At 47.9% G+C, this 14,593-nt stretch overlaps 1 protein-coding gene and 2 non-coding genes across 3 annotated transcripts in view; all 3 read right to left on the bottom strand.

Annotated features, from left to right (window-relative positions):
- LOC108316512 overlaps positions 1 to 1,652 on the bottom strand; it is a 22,035-nt gene extending 20,383 nt beyond the window's left edge. Inside the window, exon 1 of the mRNA XM_037744934.1 lies at positions 1,434 to 1,652. The gene's annotated coding sequence lies outside the window, so the exon portion shown is untranslated. The remainder of the gene's footprint in view (positions 1 to 1,433) is intronic.
- Positions 1,653 to 4,843: 3,191 nt separating this feature from the next.
- TRNAN-GUU lies at positions 4,844 to 4,917 on the bottom strand. The gene has a single exon. It is a non-coding gene; the product is annotated as a tRNA-Asn (tRNA).
- Positions 4,918 to 9,481: 4,564 nt separating this feature from the next.
- On the bottom strand, positions 9,482 to 9,555 carry TRNAN-GUU. Its single transcript has one exon. It is a non-coding gene; the product is annotated as a tRNA-Asn (tRNA).
- Positions 9,556 to 14,593: the final 5,038 nt, after the last annotated feature.

The following is a 14,593-nucleotide window of genomic DNA, read 5'->3' as shown; positions in this document are numbered from 1 at the left end:
TTTTTAAGAGACAGGGTTTCACCATGTTGGCCAGGCTGTTCTCAAACTTCCGACCTCAGGTGATCCACCTGCGTCAGCCTCCCAAAATGCTGGGATTACAGGCATGAGCCACCATGCCCAGCCTCTGCCATCCAGGCCAGAGTGCAATGGCATGATCGCGGCTCACTGCAATCTCAACCTCTTGGGCTCTGATGATCCTCCCACCTCAGCCTCCTAGGTAGCTAGGACTACAGGCACACACCACCACACACAGCTAACTTTTGTATTTTTAGTAGAGATGGGGTTTTGCCACATTGCCCAGGCTGGTCTGGAACTGCTGGGCTCAAGTGGTCTGACCATCTTGACCTCCCAAAGTGCTGGGATTACAGGTGTGATCCACTGCTCCCAGACGACCTGCACTTTTAAAATTGTGAACTTTTGTGTATACTTCAGTAACTTTTTGAAGATTTCTTTGACACAAAGTTCTCAGAAATCTTAAAGCTAGCATTTTAGAATACAAAAAAAAAAAAAAAAAAGCTTCAGGTTCACTGGTGAAATTTTACTAGTAAAATTTAAAAACAAAAAGAAAGCAACTAATGCATAACAGCTCAGATCAGAGATTTAAAACTACCGGCAGATCACTTTAACTTCGTCAAGCCCTGGGACTCATTCCTTCAGCAAAGAAAAGATAGACATCACTGTAACCCAAAGAAAAGATGGCACTGCAGGAGAAGACATCCTGTCGGAAGCAGCTTTACCAGTAAAAGACAGGAGGAAAGTGAGGAAATCATTCCAAATGTCCTGCTTAACTCTTCGTGAGAGGATGACAAATGAGATCATCTAAGAAGCCCCAAAAACAGAAAGACAAACAGACGATAGACAGACAGACAGGGAAATCACAGCAAGTCTTTGGAGCACACACAGCAGCGCCACGATCCAACCTACCAGAAACGCTGAGGTGAATCTGAGGCTTGCCCCGCTAGTCCTGAGGCGATTCAGTGATGGCTGCAAACGCTCCTCTAGTGCATCCTCGACCTGGCACACCTGGCTTGTCCGCCACTAGCCTGGAGACAGCGCCAGGCGCGGCATCCCGGACGCCAGTAAAGATCCAACTTCGCAAGTCAGGGGCCAGAGCGCTCTCGCCCCGCAGGTCCCCAGAGGGAACAGATTTCTGGCCTCGAAGGTGGGGCGCAGGGTCAGCGTCCCCCACAGGATTTACGAGGACCTGCCCCCAAAGCTGCTCCGTCTCTGAACCCCCTGGTATGCCACAGGAAGACGCCCCGCGAGTTTCTTACCCCGCGCCCCCAAGAGGAGGGCAGTGGGGGCGCCGGCGGCAGGCGAGGAATTGTGCGCAGGAACCGGTCCCGGCGCCCGCGCCGCTCGCGCAGCAACATTTGCGGGGCCCCCATCAGACGCGCCGCGACCCTGCTGTGCACCCACGTGGCCGGACTCACCGGGGTCAGGCTTGGCGCCTCACCTCGGAATCGCTGGGTGGACTTCACCGGAGAGGTTAACTTCCCGTGGAGATGGCCGCCGCCCTGCAGCGCCCCGGCTCCTGGCTCCGCCGGTCGCCCTTCTGGCGTTTACAAATGCACCACGTTCACTCAGAAACTCCAGCGCCTGGGGACCGTCACCTACGCCTCCTGGCACCGCCCTCTCAACCGCCGCCCAGCCTCTCCTGCAGCCGGCGGGCTCCTCCACGTCGCACTGCTGAGAGCCCAGAGCGCATGCGCGGGCCTTAAAGGGCTCCTCCACCTCCAGGGCACAACGTCGTTAAGGGCCGCTAGGGGGATGCACTAGTGAGGCAAGAACGGGAAATCCCTCTCTCCACTCCGCCTCTCTTTCAAAGCACCAGCCCGGGATCCTGAAAATCGCTGATTTCCTGTCAACTGGGACCGACCCTAGCAGGTTAAAGAGGCAGGAAACACACCCCCTGGGAGCCCGAGCGAACCCGCTCCAAGGACTGTAGGTTTTGCGCTGCCGCCAGGCAGGGCCCCCGGTGCAGACGCGCGGGCTTCGCCAGGCAGTCCCCAGATCCCCGCGAGGCGGCCTTAGGTCACTCTCAAAAACAATAAAGAGCATGTCAATGGCACTTGTAGTTATTTTCTAATTTAAATTTAGAACAGATTTTGCAGATGAACTTCCACTGAAATAAACCTTTCAGAGGAGAAAAACTTTTTTTAACAACATTAAGAGATACCAAGAGATAGGAAGTAAAGCCATGCTGTCCACCCAGCTAAAAACTTTAAAAACTTGACATTTTATCTAAGGCAAATGTTTGCATAACTTTCGGTCGTGCCATTATTTAAAGTCAATTTCAATTAACAATTTCATTGCAATTGAATCCATCTTGTAGAAGAAAACTAAGATATAGCCCTGATAATCTACCTCTCCCCTCCTGTATTCCATCCATCAGCAAATCCTACTGGTTTTTACCGTGCAAATTTTCCTTGAGTCTGTCCTCCTCTATCTCCTCCATCACCATCCTAGCCTAGGCTACCTTCACCTGGGGAGTGGGGGTGGACGGATGACCCAGTCTTCTTGTGGTTTACACGTATCCCCTTATCGCCTCTCTAATCTCAACACAACAGGCAGAGTCGCTTTTTCATAATATAATGTGACCCTGTCACCTCCCAGCCTAAACCACTTAAACACCTTCCCATTTTCCTAGACAAAACTTCCTAACTAACCACCCCTGAATGGCCAGGCGCGTTAGCCCACCTCTCCATCTCTTCTCACTGCTCAGATCGATTCCATCCTGCTCTCTCTGCTCCAGACAAACTGGCCTCTTTCATTCCCTATTTTCCAGCTTCCTGGCCTCCACAGAGCTGTCGCTCATGCTTTGCACTGTGCCTGAAGGTTCTTCCAACCCTCATCCTTCTGACATCAAGAACAGTCTCCACCTCTGAGAAGCACCTTCTGACCTCCCTGTGGTGGTCCTTTACTCCTATCTCATTGCATGAACAATGCACCTAACAAAGCTTCTACCAAAAATGCTCTTAGTAACCTCATTTTTATTCTAAGGAAAACCTGGGTAAAACACAAACCATCCTCAGAAGAATTGAATACCAACTGTTACATAGTCATAAAATGATCCCAGAAGTTCACTCTATAACATCAAAACCAGAAACCCACACTGATGCCACTGATGGAAGAAAATCATGATACAAAAATGAGAGAGAGAGAGACAGAGAGAGAGAGAGAGAGAAACTGCGCGATAGCCATAGTAGTGGGTAAAAGCCAAAGAGCTTAATTTCTATCATGATATTCAACAGAAGAACTGAGGGAACATGAGCCAATGGCTCTAAGGTCCAGGTCTGCACAAGGTGCCTCCTGCTAGGTGCGGGGTTCTGTTGGTTCCCTCAATGCATCTCAGATGGGCTAATTGTTATGGACATGGCCCCTGCAAAAATCTATCAAAGAATAATAATTTGGATGCTAAGTTACCATTGTATAGGAGGAAGAATGAATGAGACTTTGGTATTGTCAAATAAAAGCAAAATCAAGATTTATGAAGAAAAGAGGAAAGGGGAGAAGAAAAATGTCACCTGGGACCTTTGTGATTTTGCTCCCCTTGGAAGAGGGGCTTGACAGACAGCTTTCAAAAAGGTCACTGTGGCCTGTCTTCTCCAGACCCACGTGACTTGGTCACCACAGAAAACAATTACAGATGTTGGAGGACGTTAAAATACCTTAAAAGCTTAGCAGTTCATCATATGCCGCAGAGTATCTGTGTGTGATGTCCACCATGTCCTCCTGTTGTCTATCCCCTCGGTTAAGCCAGGAGGGCGCCTCTCCCCTCAGTGGAATATCATACATCGATGTGTAGAAAGTTTGCTGTGCTGGCAAGTAAGTGACAAAGAGACCTTGATAGACTTGGGAAACAAATTGGACTATGATTTGGTCCTGCTCCCTCGGAAGATAAGTTTGTAGAAGGTATTCAAATTAGAAGCATTAAATAAATACTGTAATGTAAAAATGGCACATCCTGTTCTCTACACTATAGAAATACCTGCACAAGTGACCAAAGAAATGTGTACAATAACGGTGGGGACTGCAGAATCATTTGTAATCCTAACACCATGAACCCCATCTCATTTCAAAAACATTTTTTTTTTTGAGACCAAGTCTCGCTCTTGTCCCCCAGGCTGGAGTGCAATGGTGTGATCTCCGCTCACTGCAACCTCCGCCTCCCGGGTTTAAGTGTTTCTCCTGCCTTAGCCTCCCAAGTAGCAGGGATTACAGGCACTAACCACCATGCCAGGCTAATTTTTGTATTTTTAGTAGAGACAGGGTTTCGCCATGTTGGCCAGGCTGGTCTCAAACTCCTGACCTCAGGTAATCTGCCTGCCTCAGCCTCCCAAAATGCTGGGATTACAGACATGGGCCACTGAGACCAGCCTTGAAAAACATTTGTAAATGGTTAAATAAATGACACAAACTGAGGAAGAAATGCTGTTTTCACTAACCATGGTGAAGATCAGCATAAAGATGAATTATTCCACTGGTCACATTATTGATAGAGCAATCAGTAAACCCAGGCACATCCTGGGGATAGGATGCTGCTGTAATAGGTTTCCTATTATTATAAATGAAAAACTTGAGGCACCTTGCTCACTCAAGCCTTCCATGGCAGCAAAGAAGAGTTTTATCCAGAAGCGAATTACTGTCTATGGTCTCTGGAATTCCTGAGTTTGACAAGTATAAGGCACAGTTGGTCCTTGTCACAGCATCAGAGGTAAGGAGGTCGTAAAGAGGACATGTGTGTCTCAAGATTAATGTCCCATGATTAACCTGATTGATTGTGTATTAATGAAAACAGGTTAACCCGGTTGATTGAAAAGGGTTAAAAGACAACACGAGGCGTCCCTGGGTGGGATCGAACCACCGACCTTTCGGTTAACAGCCGAAAGCGCTAACCGATTGCGCCACAGAGACCATGACTACCGCTTCTACAGGATGCTGTAGGCAGGGCGCACTCACCAAACTACCCCCAGCCCTTCTGTCCTCAGGATGACTGAGGAGGCCTTGGAAAACCGGAGAGATTAGAGACCGGTGAGTCGCTCGGGTCACGTTGAACACCCACGCGTTGGGAGATTCTGGAGCCAGGACGGTCGAATGGCCTTCACCCACCCTGCCCCTGGCCCGCTTCAGAAGTCCCCGGAAAAGCCCTCATCGGAAACCTGCCGGAGCCGCCTCGTGGCCCAAGCAAAGCTGAATACCTAGTGAGGGAGCCTATGCCCAGGCTGCTCAGTGGCTTTCGGGCGCTGCAGAGCTGCCGCTGCAGTCTTCGGATCCTGTGCCCCGATGGCAGGCTCCACCAGGGCAGGGTTGGGATGAGGGTCGCTGGTGGGTCTTCTCTCGAGGAGCAGGGTCTGGCACTCACCAAGGCCCACACGAGGACTTGCAGAATGAAACCGTCATGGCCTTTTGCTTTTAGTCCTTTGAAGAATCCTGAAAATAGAAATCACGAACTGTTTTCCCATGGGGAAGTGTTTTGTTTTGTTTTCTTTTCTTTTCTTTTGTTTGTTGAGAGAGTGTCACTCGGTGGCCCAGGCTGGAGTGCAGTGGTGCAAACTCGGCTCACTGCAGCCTCCACCTCCCCGGGACAAGCGATCTTCTTGCCTCAGCCCCCAGGTAGCTAGGACAACAGGCGCTCCAACCCACCTGGCTAAGTTTGTATTTTTTGTACAGACAGGATTTCGCCATGTCGCCCAGACTGGTCGCCAAGGGGAAGTGAGTTCTTTTTAAAAAGCGTTGATTCCTATTGATTTCTCCGCATCCCCCGAAGAGGGCAAGCGGCCAGGTCCTCTAGGGGCCAGCGGCAAGAAAAGGGTCCTGCCCCTCTCCTGCCACTTGGCGTGGTGGAGCTGAGGGGCTCAGTCGTGCTCATTTTGGGTGCGTGCCTGGGGCAGGAGGCTGGGAGCTGGGCAGGGGGTGGGTCCCACAGGGAATTGCAGGGAGGAGGGCCGGTAGTGGGTAGAGTCGGGACCCGGGAGACAAAACTTCGCAGTAGCTTTGTGCAGCAATGAGGACAGCACCAGGGAGAAATGAGAAGTGTGTTTTTTTTTTTTTTTTCTTAGCAGAGTGGGGGGAAATGGAGAGACACCAAGAAAAAACGAAATCTATGCGGATCTCCAAAACGGAAACAGCCCTACATTCAGTTTAAAGAAGGAGCCCGGCCGCGTCAGCTCCTGGGGCTCGCCCTGCTCGCGTCGTGGTTGCTACTCTGTGCTGTGGCCGCAGCAAACTCGGCTCGAATCGGAGTCACTGCAGTGTCCCTTCGAGGGTGTAGGGCTCTTCTTTCCCGTTAGCCTCCAACCTCAGCCTGGGCTGCGCGGTTTACCTGTGACTAGAGAGGGTACAACTTTCCTGTGGCTTCAGAGCACTCTGTAGCAGCAGGAATAGAAGGAACCGGTAACCTGCATGGCTGGTCAAGTCGTCTTGAAAGGCTAGACTTTTGCCCCCTCTCTGAGCAAGTGCAAAACCCAAAAGCTGAGGAGCTCCCTCTCAGCCTTATTGGAATCTTTTACTGATGACATGATGTGGCCGTGCCTGTTTCTTTAGCTCAGATATTTCAAACATATTTAGGGTCTTTTCAGGCCAAAACAGAAATGAACAAGAGAAGATGAGAGTTCAACTCCAACCGAGTATCTTAAGTGAAACCTAAAGAATATAATAAAATTGAAACTTAATGACATTCCCCAACCCCAATTTTTAATTTTGTTTTTACTTCTTTATTTGCTATCAGTAAATGACTGAGGTATAATCCACACAGACCAAAATGTGCTAATCCTAACTTTGAGGCCCAGCGCATTTTGACAAAAGAAACTATCACCTGGATCAAATTATGGGACATTGTCACCAGCCCAAAAAGTCATTAGAGCCCCTTTATTCTACTATGGGCCTTTTTATGGACCTGTGCCTTCATTTCTGTTGAGTATAAGCCTAGTAACGGAATGGCTGGGTCAGGAAGTAGGTGTATTTTTCACTGTATTATAAACTATCAGGCAGTACTTTAGAATGGTTACACTATTGTATTCTCTTTTTCTGTCTTTGAGACAGAGTCTCACTCTGTCAGCCAGGCTGGAGTGCAATGACTGGCTCAATCTTGGCTGACAGCAACCTCTGCCTCCTGGGTTCAAGCCATTCTCCTACCTCAGCCTCCCAAGTAGCTGGGATTAAAGCCTTCTTCCTCAGCAATACTCAGTGTCTCAATGATTGGCTTTCTGTGTGCTGAGCAGCGGGAAATGGAACAAGAGCCAGTAACGCTAAGGATCCAGGTCTGTAACAGGGGCCGGTCAGGTGCAGGATTCTGTTGGCTCCTATGATGTTTCTCAGATGGGCTGATTTTTATGGACATAGCCTCTGAAAGAAATCAGTCAGGGAATAATTCAGAGACACTTACCCGCATGTGAATTCTTCAGTACTACAGAAGGGAGAACTGGCATTAGATTGTTTTCAGCAAATAAAAGTCAAATCAAAATTTAGAAAGAAAAGAGGAATGGGGAGGAGAAAAAAATGTCTGAGACCATTGTGATTTTGCACCTTCGGATAGTGACTTGGCAGAAGCCTATCAAAGAGGTCACTGTGACCTGTCTTCTCTGGACCCATGTGACTTGGTCACCACAGGAAACAATTACAAGCTGGGCACAGTGACTCACAACTGTAATACCAGCACTTTGGGAGGCTGAGGCAGGTGGACTGCTTGAGCTCAGTTGGAGAGCAGCCCGGGCAACAAGGTGAAACCCCGTCTCTACAAAAAGATACGAAAATTAGCCAGCCAGCATTGGTGTATGCTGGTAGTCCCAGCTACTCAGGAGGCTGAGGTGGGAGGATCCCCTGAGCCTGGGGAGGTTGAGGCTGCAGTGAGCCGTGATCATGCTCCACTATGACCATGCCACTGCATGGCTGCCTTGGCAACAGCGCCATACCTTGTCTCAAAAATCAAATGAAATGTCCTAGAAGTTTACCTGTCCATCCTGTGCCACAGAATATCTGTGTGTAATGTCCTCCATGTCCTTCTGTTGTATTGTCCCCTTAGTTAAGCCATGAAGCCATCTCGCCCCTTATTAGAATATCATGGGCACATGGCCAAGCATGGTGGCTCATGCCTGAAATCCCAGCACTTTGGGAGGCCAAGGCAGATGGATCTGTTGAGCCCAGGAGTTAGAGGCCAACATGGGGAACAAAGCAAGACCCTATCTCTAAAAAAAAAAAAAATCTGAAAGTGGTGGTGCATGCCAGTAGATCCAGCTACTGTGGAGGCTGAGGCGTGAGGATCATTGGAGCCCAGGGGGTGGAGGTTGCAGTGAGCTGAGATCACACCACTGCACTTCACAATGGGTGACAGAGTGACACCTACTCTAAAAAATGATGGGGAGGGAGAAGAAAGTTTGTTGTGTCAGCAAGTAAATGAAGAAAGGGACAGTATTAGAGTTGAGAAATAAATTGGAATATGATTTGGTACTTCTCCCGCAGAAGAGAAATTTGCTAAATTTGCTGAAGTTAGAGGCGTTATGCAAGGCCCGATGCAGTGGCTCATGCCAGTAAATCCTGGCACTTTGTGAGGCCTCGGAGCTGCTTGAGCCCAGTATAATCCACACAGATCAAAGTGTGCTCATCTTAACTTCGATTAAGATTAGGAGACCAGCCTGTGCAACATGGTGAAATCCCTTCTCTACAAAACATACAAAAATCAGCAGAGCATGACAGCCCATGCCTGTAGTCCCAGCTACTGGGAAAGCTGAGCAACGGGAGGATCGCTTGAGGCTGGGAAGTCGAGGTTGCAGTGACATGTGATGGGGCCACTGCACTCCAGCCTGAGAGACAGAATGAGACCCTGTCACAAAAACTAAAAATTAAAATTAAAAAGCCTGTAACATGGCAGTGGCACATCCAGTTCTCTACACTATAGGAATATCAGTGGCCAAAGAGATGTGTGCAAGAATGATCACTGCAGGATTCTTCAAAATCCCAAAACCATGAAGCCAACCTCATTTCCAACACATTTTGAAAAGGCTTAAATAAATCATGTACAAACTGAGGGGGGAAACGCTGTTTTCAAAAATGATGGAGAAGATTATGATGATGATGAATGATTCTACTGGTCACATTATGTAAATTCAGGCACATCCTGGGGATAGGACACCTCTCTAAGCTTCCTGTTAAAAATGAAAAAAATTGAGGCTGGTCTATAACCCACCCAAGCCTATGAGGGGCAGCATGAGGATTTTATCGCACCAGAGGGACTCATTTGGTCTCTGTTTCTTGTACACGGGCACAAAACAACCTGACATTTTAGGAGATGCTCTGTCAGAATTGGATCTGTGAGGGGCCCTGTTAACTGTGACTAGAATCCTGAGAAGAGAAAACCCTCCCTGAAATGGGCATATCCCTGGCTGGCCTGGAACCACCAACCTTTTGGAGTTAGGACTATGGGACGAAATGGGAGATTTTCTAGTGATTGACAATATATGAACGCTTTAAAACTTAGAGGAGGCGTCCCTGGGTGGGCTCGAACCACCAACCTTTCGGTTAACAGCCGAATGCGCTAACCGATTGCGCCACAGAGACAGGTGCTGCTGGTTCCACTGAGTACTATAGGTAGGGCCACTCACCAAAGGTCCCGCATCCCTCCCAGACTAAGGGCTGCCTGGGCAGGACGGCTAGCGAGGCCCGGAGAGATTAGAGCAGGGAGCCCGCTGGTCCCTTAGGACACCCACGTATTGGGAAATTCTGGACTCAGAGGACAGCGGCCTTCCCCGGTCCTGCCCCGCCACTGCTTCACAAGCCCCCGGAAACGCCCAGTCCGAGACGCGGGCGGAGGCACCTGGGGGTCAAGGGAAGCTGAGCGCCCGGCCAGCTCCCGGGATGGCCCTTCCCGTTCTTTGCGCCGACTTCACCCAGTGAGGGACTCTCTGCCCACCCTGCGCAGTCGCTTCCGCTGCCGTCCTGTGTCCCGCTCGGGGGCCCCGCCAGGGCAGGGATGGGGTGAGGGTCGCTCGTGGGTCCCCTGGCGGGGAGCAGGGTCCTGCACTCAGCAGGGCGCATGACTAGAACTTGTCCAATGAATGCATCGCCTTCAGCTTTTAGTCCTTTGAAGAGCCCGGAGAATGGAAATCATGAGAGATTTTTCCATGGAAATTCCATTTACAAAGCGTTTATTCAGGTTGAATTCGCGGCGCTCCGCGGGGTGAGCAAAGGGCAGGGCCTCCAGGGCACCTTCTGCGCGGTGGAGCCGGGGGCGCAGCTGGGCTGGGGTCCGGTCGGGGGACCAGACCAGCGGGGAAAGTGACAAGCGGGGAAAGAAGCTGGGGAGCGGTGGACCAGACATCCAGACCTCCTAAAAGGCTCCTGCAGAGGCGCTGGGGGTGAGGTTTAATTTTTTTATTGCAGCAGAATGGGGAGGAATCGAGGGGAAAACGGAGATAGAACCTGGAAGAGCCCAAATGCGAGAACCCGTAGCTCCCCAAGAATAAGATCTTCCAGAAGAACTAGCCCGAAAACTATGCGTCTGGGAACCCTGAAATCCATGCAGGAGTAGCATCTCATGACCCTCTGCGTTCCTTTAGGCAAAAGGACTTCCTTCCGCTGATTGTTCGATTGTTTGTGTTTGTTAAATAAAGCGTTTTCCATTGTGTTTGAAATTGCGTTGGTTCTATTACTTGAGGATTACAAACAATGCTGCAGTCATCAATCTTGTTCACGTCTCACTGGCCACCGGTGTGTTTCTACAGGGAGAGGCCTGGAGAGCAGTTGTTCCAGCATAGTGATCACACGGCTTTTATATCAGTCCATTTTCTTTCCTTTTTTGGCTTATTAGCTGTAATTCTTTCTTTTGTTGTGTCAGTGATGGCTTTAGGGTTTCTAGACTACATCTTGATCAGGCTGCCATCAAGTGACATTGTACCTCCCCTCCTGGCCTGGCCTTTGTGTTAGTGTTGTCAGGTAATTTGATTTTAAACATGCTATAAACCCCGACATTGGAAGTACCCACAAAGCGGTTTTCAGTCACCTGTATTTCTTTGCGGAGGTCCAGATTTCTGTCTGGTATCCTTATCTGAGGCCCAGAGGTCTCCTTTAACATTTCTTGAGTGTGGGTCAGTGAATGCTTTCATATATTTGTATGTCTTTATTTTTATTTGCATTGTTGTTTTCGTTTAAGAGCAGAAGTTTAACAGGTGAAAGAAAGGGAAAAGCTCCCTCGTGCAGAGGAAGGGTCCCAAATGGGTTTCCCTATTTGTATTTTTTTTTTAGATAGAGTTTTGCTCCATCGTCCAGGCTGAAGTGCAGTGGCATGATCTCAGCTCGCTGCAAACTCCATCTCCTGAGTTCAAGTGATTCTCATGCTTAAGCCTCCTGAGTAGCTGGGATTATAGGTGCGTGCCACCACGCCTGGCTAATTGTTGTATTTTTAGTAGAGGCAAGGCTTTGCCATGTTGGCCAGGCTGGTCTCTGACTCCCTGACCTCAAGTGATCCCCCTGCCTCCCAAAGTACTGGGATTACAGGCCTGAGTCACTGCGCCTGGCCTCATTTTTTGTATGTCTTTCAATGTCCTTACTTCAGTCACGATTTTGAGTTTTCACTCTGGCATAGAATTCCAGAATAAGTTTTTTCTCTTTCACTGCTTTTGGATGCTGCCACTTTGACATCTCGTCATCGATGTGTCATCTTTTCTGTTTTTGTAAAACTGGCCTAAAGGAGGCTTCCTAAACTTGCTATGTAATTTGTGGAATGTGTATTTAAATTTAAAACATTTTTTTTTTATACTTTAAGTTCTGGGATACACGTGCAGAATGTGCAGGCTTATTACATGTACCTATACATGTGCTATGGTGGTTTGCTGCACCCATCAACCCGTCATCTACATTAGGTGTTTGTCCTAATGCTATCTCTCCCCTTGCCCCCAACCCCCAACAGGCCCCAGTGTGTGATGTTCCCCTCCCTGTGTTTACGTGTTCTCATTTTTCAACTCGCACTTATGAGTGAGAACACAAAGTGTTTGGTTTTCTGTTCCTGTGTTAGTTTGCTGAGAATGATAGTTTTCAGCTTCATCCATGTCCCTGCAAAGGACGTGAACTCATTCTTTTTATGGCTGCATAGTATTCCATGGTGTATATGTGCCACGTTTTCTTTATCCACTCTATCATTGACGGGCATTTGGGTTGGTTCCAGGTCTTTGCTATTGAAGAGTGCTGCAATGCACACACGTGTGAGCGTGTCTTTACAGTAGGATGACGTACGATCCTGTGGGCATATACCCAGTAATGGCATTGCTGTGTCAAATGGGATTTCTCTTTCTAGATCCTTGAGAAATTACCACACTGTCTTCCACAATTGTTGAACTAAATTTAAAATATTAAAATGGGCTGGGTGAGGCAGTTCACATTTGTAATCTGGACACTTTGGGAGGGGGAGACCGGAGGATTGATTGAGGCCCAGAGTTGGAGACCAGCCAGGACAAGACAGCAAGACACTCTCTCTGTCTCCCCATATCTATATCTATCTATCTATCTATCTATCTGTATCTGTGTGTGTATATTGTGTGTGTATATATGTGTGTACACACACACACATAGATACATCCATCATGAAAGTCCTACATTCATCTTAAATTCCACCAAAAGTTCACTTAACATAAAATGTGCCCACGCTGAGGGTCGAACCTACCTGCTGATGTGTAATTTGTGTTTGNCACACATAGATACATCCATCATGAAAGTCCTACATTCATCTTAAATTCCACCAAAAGTTCACTTAACATAAAATGTGCCCACGCTGAGGGTCGAACCTACCTGCTGATGTGTAATTTGTGTTTGTGAGACATTCTCAATAGCGTTTGCTTTCCCTACCACAGTGCTTTTCATGTTTCCCTCACACCTGAACGTCTCAGTGTAAAACCTGTCCGAATTCATTTCTTTTGTGGTTTTTCTTTGAGAACACTCCAGGATTTTGTTTTATTTATTTATTTTATACATTTAAAAAGCATAGAGACAAAGACTGGCAACTGGCATATATTACTATATTAGTCTGAGTTCTCCAGAGAAAGAAAACGAGCAAGACACACACACACACACACACACACACACACACACACACACACATACAGAGAGAGAGAGAGAGAGAGAGAGACAGTGAGAGAGAGAGAGATTTACATTGGCTCATGTGATCATGGAAGCAGAGAAGTCCAGGTCTACACTGAGTAAGCTGTAGACCCAGGAGAGTCGAATATAGTTCACCACCAAGTCCAAGGCCCGTGGCAGAAGACTGACGTCCCAGCTCAAAGACAGGGAAACACAAAGACTTCTTTCTCAGCCTTTCATTCTATTGAAGCCTTCTGTGGGTTGGATGAGGCCCACGCACACCGGGGAAGGCGATCCACTTTACTCAGTTTACCCATTCAAATGTCAATTGCATCCAGAAACACCCTCAGAGACATAGTGAGAAATAATGTCTAACCAAATATCTGGGCACCCCCTGGCCCAGTCAAGTTATCCCAGAATTAACCTTCACAGACAGTCTCAGTAAAAGTGACGGATAAACATAGCATTATGTCCTGCCAAGAAAGACATTTTGGTCTTTTCTGTATTGTTGATTTTTCATGCATCACCCAGTAATGACAAGATTGCCAGGAGGAAAAGGTGATCCCAATTGACAAACATATTCCACAAACTGGATTAATAAACACAAATAGCTTCCAGGTAGACAAGGCCAAGGCAAGGAAATCACACTGAACTCAGGCTGTGTTTTGGGAGGGAGGGGATTCTAAACAACAAGGAAAATCAACACTAAATGCACATATGAGAGAAAAGAATTGGGAAGACGAAACATGGGATATTTATGAAACTATCATACAGATGTGCATATTGCATATATACATTTTATTAAAATACATGCCAAATGTACATAATGTATATGACAAATGACATAAATGCATATATTTATATATATAAATATATTGAAGAAAAAATTATGTAGGTATGTGGAAGAGGTTGAATTAACTTTATAATCACTAGCATTATAATCTGGTCCATTGAAATTGGAAAAAATTGTAGAAAAATAAGATGAATGAGAGAGAGAAGGCGTGATAGGGAACAAATGCCCTATTAGACAGCAGGGAGAAGTCACTAGGTAAAGGAGAATGAAACAAAAGGCATGCCCTCTGTCCTGTTGCCTGGAGCCTGGTCAGTGCTCTGCATCCTGGGAAAGCCAGCAGGTGAGAGTGTTGGAGCCAGCGGGGCTGAGTCCTGACTGAGGGGTGGGAATCCATGGGAAAGCAAAGAGACACAAGTGAAGAAATCAGTTTCAGTACTCGAAGTTATCATGGCACGTGTCAGGGACTGTGCATCCCCCGACACTCACTGAGCACCTTCCCTGTGTCCTCTCCACAGACCCAGATGCTGCTCGTTACCTCACACGGCCTCTCGCCTCCTGAGGACAGGGCTCCCCTCATTCCTCAGCTGAGGGCACCATCTGACAGATGAGCACCAGGCAGCCCCAGGAGCTCCAGGAGGAGACATGGAGTGGGAAGGAGAGTAAGGATGAACACGACTCAGGGTTTTAAAGAAATCCGAGCGGAAGTGGATCCCTGTGAGAAGGAAACTGAGGACA

The sequence above is a fragment of the Cebus imitator genome, unplaced genomic scaffold (genome assembly GCF_001604975.1).
Source record: "Cebus imitator isolate Cc_AM_T3 unplaced genomic scaffold, Cebus_imitator-1.0 Scaffold188, whole genome shotgun sequence".
Classification (NCBI taxonomy): domain Eukaryota; kingdom Metazoa; phylum Chordata; class Mammalia; order Primates; family Cebidae; genus Cebus; species Cebus imitator.
The sequence above is the reverse complement of the archived record's forward strand: the minus strand, read 5'-3'. Positions and strand labels throughout refer to the sequence as shown.